A 6018-nucleotide genomic window follows, 5' to 3' on the forward strand; every position below is an offset into this window, starting at 1 on the left:
CCATCATTGTTGTTTGGCGGGCCCGGGCTGGGGATTCGAACCTGCCACCTTAGGTGTATGTGGTTGGCGCCTTAGCTGCTTGAGCCACAGGCGCCGAGCCTGTTCTGAAATTTCATAGCTAATATGCTGTGGGATGACACGACTGTTTTCACTCACTGTTAGGCATTTGATAGGGTTTTTCCCTGTACAATTCATGTCCTTTATTTCTGGAAATTTTCTTGAATTATTTACTTGAATTACTTTCTTAATTCTCTCTGAAAATTTAGATTTTAATCTCCGGGACTGATGTTTGATTTTTTTGAGACAGAGTCTTACTCAGTTGCCCTGGGGTTGAGTGCCATGGTGTTATAGCTCACAGCAACCTCAAATTTGGGGGCTCAAGCCACCCTCTTGCCTCAGCCTCCCAAGTAGCTGGGACTACAGGCACCTACCACAACACCCAGATATTTTTTTAGAGATGGGGTCTCACTCTTGATCAGGCTGGTCTTGAACTCAGGAGCTCAAGCAGTCCACCTGCCTTGGCCTCCCAGAGTGCTAGGATTACAGGTGTGAGCCACCAGACCCAGCTTGATCTTTTAATTTTCTTAACTTTTCGTGTTATTTCCAGTTATTTTGTGGTACTTTCTGGGAGATAGCCTCAAAATTTTAAAAGTACATTTTTATTTTATTTTATTTTATTTTTGAGACAGAGTCCACTTTGTTGCCCTTGGTAGAGTGCTGTTAAATCATAGCTCACAGCAGCCTCAAAATTGTCTTGCCTCAGCCACCAAAGTAGCTGGTACTACAGGTGCCTTCCAAAACATCAGGCTAGTTTTAGAGACAAGGTCTCTCTTTGCCTCTGGCTCAAGCTGGTCTTGAACCTGTGAGCTCAGGCAATCCACCCACCTCAGCCTCCCATGTGCTAGGATTACAGGTGTGAGCCACCATGCCCAGCCTAAAACTACATTTTAAAAAATTTTTTACTTTGAAATAACTTCAAACTTACATTGCAAAAGTGTTACAGTTTTTTTTTTCTTTTGCAGTTTTTGGCCAGGGCAGGGTTTGAACCTGCCACGTCCTGTATATGGGGCCAGCACCCTACTCCTTGAGCCACAGGCACCACCCTACAAAATTTTCATATATGTTTCAACTAGCTTTCTCCAGTTGCATATTATGGAATTACAGGCACTTTTATCAAAACCAGGAAAATAACATTAAGATAATGCTAAGTGATATACACATCTTTTTCAGATTTTGTTGTTTTCCCATTTTCTTTTTCTGGACTAGGATGCAATTCAGGATTGTACCTTGCATTAATTGTCATGTCCCTTTAGTCTTAGTCAGGAATAGTTCTTTAGTCTGTCTTTGTCTTTCAGAACCTTGATTAACATGTTGGAAGAGTACTAGACAGTTATTCTGTAATGTGTCCCTCAAGTTGGGTTTGTTTTTTGGGTTTTTTGGGGGTTTTTTTTGCAATTTTTGGCCAGGGCCAGGTTTTTTTTTTTTTTTAGAGACAGAGTCTCACTTTGTTGCTTTTATTAGAGTGCTATGATGTCAAGGCTCACAGCAACCTCTGGGCTTAGGCGATTCTCTTGCCTCAGCTTCCAGAGTAGCTGGGACTACAGGTGCCCGCCATGACACCCAGCTATTTTTTGGTTGCAGTTTAGCCAGGGCTGGGTTTGAACCTGCCACCCTGGGTATATGGAGCCGGCGCCCCCGGGGCTGGGTTTGAACCCGCTACCTTCCGTGTATGGGGCCGGTGCCCTACTCCTTTGAGCCACAGGCACCGCCCTGTTTTTTGTTTTCTCTCTTTTTTTTTTTTTGAGACAGAGCCTCAAACTATCTCCCTGGGTAGAGTGCTGTGGCTTCACAGCTCACAGCAACCTCCAACTCCTGGGCTCAAGCGAGTCTCCTGCTTCCACCTCCCAAGTAGCTGGGACCACAGGCGCCCCCCACAACACCCTGCTCTTTTTTTTGGTTGCAGCCATCATTGTTGTTTGGCAGGCCCGGGCTGGATTTGAACCTGCCACCTTAGGTGTATGTGGCAGGTGCCTTAGCCACTTGAGCCACAGGTGCGGAGCCCTCATTTTCATTCTTTTATAGCTTCATATGTTGTGTGAATAAACCATTGTTTATTCAGCCATTCTATGTGTGGACATTTAGGTTGTTTTAGATATTTTGGCATTACAAGTAGTGTTACAGTGAATAGCCTTCTACATATGTATTTTTATTATTATTGCAGATATGTCTTCAGGGTAAATTCCATAAAGTGGGGTTGCTGGATTAAAATGTAAATACTTTTGTAGTTTGATTAGATATTACCAAATTCCCCTCAAAAGGATTGTGTCAATTTGTGTTCCCACTAACAAAGTGTGGAAATGCCTTTTTCCCTACCAACAGAATGTTATGATTTTTGCCAATTTTGTTTATGAGCAAAATTGAACATCTTATGCTTAAGGGCCATTTTAAAAAAATCTTTATGAATTGTTCATTTATATCAGTTTCCCATTTTCCCATCAGGCTCTTTGTCTTCTGTCCCTCAATTTAAGAGATATCTATTAGGGATATTATCCCTTCGTCTAAGCTATATCTTGCCTATATTTTGTTTTGGTTTATCTTTTGATTTTGTTTGCTTTTTTCTTTTGAAACAGACTTGCTCTGTCACCCAGGTTTGAGTGCAGTGGTATCATCATAGCTCACTGCAACCTGAATTTGTTTGCTTTATTTTATTTTATTTTTTTTGCAGTTTTTGGCCAGGGCTGGGTTTGAGCCACAGGCGCTGCCCCAATTTGTTTGCTTTTTTTAACTTCCAAGCTTTCTATTAAACTTTTCATTTCTGCTATTATTTGTAATTTAGGGCCCCTTTCTTGTTTTTGATCCTTTAAAAAAAAATAACATTATTTAAAAATTTTTTTAATTCTTTTTTTTATTTTTGGGGACATTGCCCTTGGTAGTGTTCTGTGGCATCATAGCTCACAGCAAACTCAAACTCTTGGGCTCAGGAGATCCTCTTTCGTCAGCCTCCTGAGTAACTGGGACTAGAAGGGCCTGCCATGATGCTTGGCTATTTTTAGGGATGGGGTCTTGCTTTAGCTTAGACTGGTCTCAAACTCCTGAGGTCATATGATCCACCCATCTTGGCCTCCCAGTTTTTTTTTCTTTTTTTTGAGACAGATTCTCTGTTGCCTCTGCTAGAGTGCAGTGGCATCTTCTATAGCTCACTGCACCCTCAAACTCCGAGGCTGAAGTGATCCTCCTGTCTTAACCTCCCCAGTAGCTGGGTTTGTAGGTGTTTACCACCACGTGCCGCTAATTTTATGTGGGTTTTTTGGGTAAAGATGGGATCTTGCTCTTGCTCAGACTGGTTTCAACCTCTCGACCTCAAGTGATCCTCTGCCTGAGCCTCATAGAGTATTAGGATTACATATGTGAGACACCATGCCCAGCCCTCCTTTTTTTCCTAATTGATATATTTTCTTTTACCTCTTTAAAGATGTGTTGTTACTGTTTTTTTCCTTCTCTCTCTCTCTTTTAAGTTGTGGTAAAATGTACATAGCCTTAACATTTTAACCATTCTTAGATGTACAATTCGATAGCATTAAATACATTCACATTGTTGTAGAACCATTACCGCCATTCATCTGAACTTTTTATCTTCCCAAACTGAAATTTGGAATTTAAGAAATCCCTTTTCTCCCTATCCTTAAAAGTTGACTAATATATGTATAGTTTTTGGTTTTATCTGTTTACTTTGGTCTCCTTTTTATCCCTGGCAGGCTGGATTTTTGGTCATCCAGTTTTGTTTTTTTTTTAATTTGAGACAGAGTCTTACTCTGTTTCTCTGTGGCCCTGGGTAGAGTGCTGTGGTGTCATAGCTCACAGCTATCTCAAACTCCTGGGCTTGAGCAGTCCTCTTGCCTCAGCCTCCTGAGTAGCTGGGACTATAGGCGTGCACCACTATGCCTGGGTAGTTTTTCTATTTTTAGTAGAGATGGGGTCTGACTCTTGGCCAGGTTAGTCTTGAACTCCTGAGCTCAAGCTATTCCCCTGCCTCAGCCTCCCGGAGTGCTAGGATTATAGGTATGAGCCACCAAGCCTGGCCTTATCAGTTGTTTTTAAGAATGACTACTAAGAAGTGGCTTGGAAACTACGCACGTGGGGCATGTCAACTTTGTGGTGCATTGTGGGCCTTGCTGAGGCATTGCATTTTGTGGGGAATATCTGTGTCCTTATGGATTTTCTTTTAGGATAATTATATTCTCCTGAGACAAATCTTCTGATTTTCTGCTTGGATGGATAAGATAAACTGGCAAGGTTCTAGAAGAGGAGCAGGGAAATAATGTTTGGAGTGTCATGTCCAATATGTACTTCAAACTGTATTTGGAATCCCTTTGTCTAGTTTACCCTCTTTTTTTTTTTTTTTAGAGAGACGATCTCACTCTGTGCCCTTGGTGCCCTTGGTGGAGTGTTGTGGCATAACAGCTCACAGCAACCTCTAACTCTTGGGCTTAAGTGACTCTCTTGCCTGAGCCTCCCAAGTAGCTGGAACTACGGGCGCCCGCCACAACTCCCGGCTATTTTTGTGGTTGCAGTTGTCATTGTTTAGCAGGCCCAGGCCAGGCTTGAACCCATCCTCGGTGTATGTGGCAGCTGCCCTACTCCCTGAGCTATGGGTGCCAAGCTGTACATTTTACTCTTTCTTAAAAATAAACTTTCAATCTTGGGTAGAGGAGTTTCCTATAATGCAGTGTTAGAAAGTGACTTGTGGCCTAATTGCTGCTTCAGCAAATTAAACTTAACCGTACACTGAGTAATTGTTTAGGCCTGTTTTCTTGAGGTATCCCCAAATGTCACTTCACTACCTGTTAGTCTTTTCTCTTTGATCTGTTCTTTCCCAGGGGGCTGGTCTCATCTCCTTCAGGTATGTACCTGCTGCCAGTCTTGTGGAAGCTGAGAGAGGAGGGTTGAGGAGGGAATTTACTGTGTACACTTGTTTGTTCTCCTAGCATACCTCTGCTCTCAGCTACACGTGATGTACGCACGTATCCTGGTTCAGCTTCCCTAGAAAGTGAAACTTTGGCTATTTGCTGGGGTAGAAGAAAGGATTTAGGGGTCTGTTTCTTATTCAGACTTCTAGCCAGTCCTTTTCTTTCTTTCTTTCTTTTTTGACAGAGTCTCACTTTTTTGAGTTCCCCCTGTACTCTTGACCTTCATGGGTTATTTATCACCCCCAATTCTGAGCTTTTCCTGGGCCTTGTTGTGTGCTTCTTGGCCTCTCGTACTGTTGGTTAGATTTGAGCCCTTTTGGGCTGTTCAGTCTGTTATCACTTTGTCATCTGCTAGCTCCTTTCAAAGATTCTATTGCTCTTGTCTCCTCTTTCATTGTCTTTGTTCTTGAAGGTTCTTACCTTAAAAAGATCTGATTTGTCTTCTCAGTGGGCTTTTTAGTGGAAACTGAGATAAACATGTGTTCAGCCTTCCATTTTACTTTTTATTTTTGGAGAAAATTGATGCACAGAAAGGTAATACAGCTTTCTTACTAAATTTTTAGCAAGCTGAAATTAGAATATTGGTTTCTGGTTCATGATCTGGTATTTCTTCCATTCCACCTGCAGGGGCCGGCACCTTCCTTTCTAGGCTGAAGGGCCTTCAGTAATATAAAATCTTATTAAATCCTGATGGAAAGTTTTGACTATCATTCTTTTTTGGGGGTGGGGGTGGGGGAATGAGTCTCTCTTGTTGCCCTCAAAAGAGTGCTGTGATGTCACAGCTCACGGCAACCACCAACTCTTAGGCTCAAGTGATTCTCTTGCCTTAGCCTCCCAAGTAGCTGGGACTACAGACGCCCACCAGAATGCCCCGCTATTCTTTTGAGACAGAGTCTCGCTTTTGCTCAGGCTGGTCTCGAGCCTGTGAGTTCAGGCAAGCCACTTGCGTTGGCCTCTCAAGTGCTGGGATTACAGGCGTGAGCCACTGCACCCAGCCCAACTGTTACTCATTTTCATCTATCAGTGTGTTCTTTTTTTTTTTTTTTTTTTG

The 6018-nt window shown here is 42.5% G+C and overlaps 1 protein-coding gene across 1 annotated transcript in view; it reads left to right on the forward strand.

The window, feature by feature from the left end:
- SENP5 (SUMO1/sentrin specific peptidase 5) overlaps nt 1-6018 on the forward strand; it is a 61120-nt gene that overhangs the window by 8446 nt on the left and 46656 nt on the right. The window lies entirely within an intron of this gene.

The sequence above is a fragment of the Otolemur garnettii genome, unplaced genomic scaffold (genome assembly GCF_000181295.1).
Source record: "Otolemur garnettii isolate 467f Iridium unplaced genomic scaffold, OtoGar3 scaffold00060, whole genome shotgun sequence".
In the NCBI taxonomy this organism is placed as follows: Eukaryota; Metazoa; Chordata; class Mammalia; order Primates; family Galagidae; genus Otolemur; species Otolemur garnettii.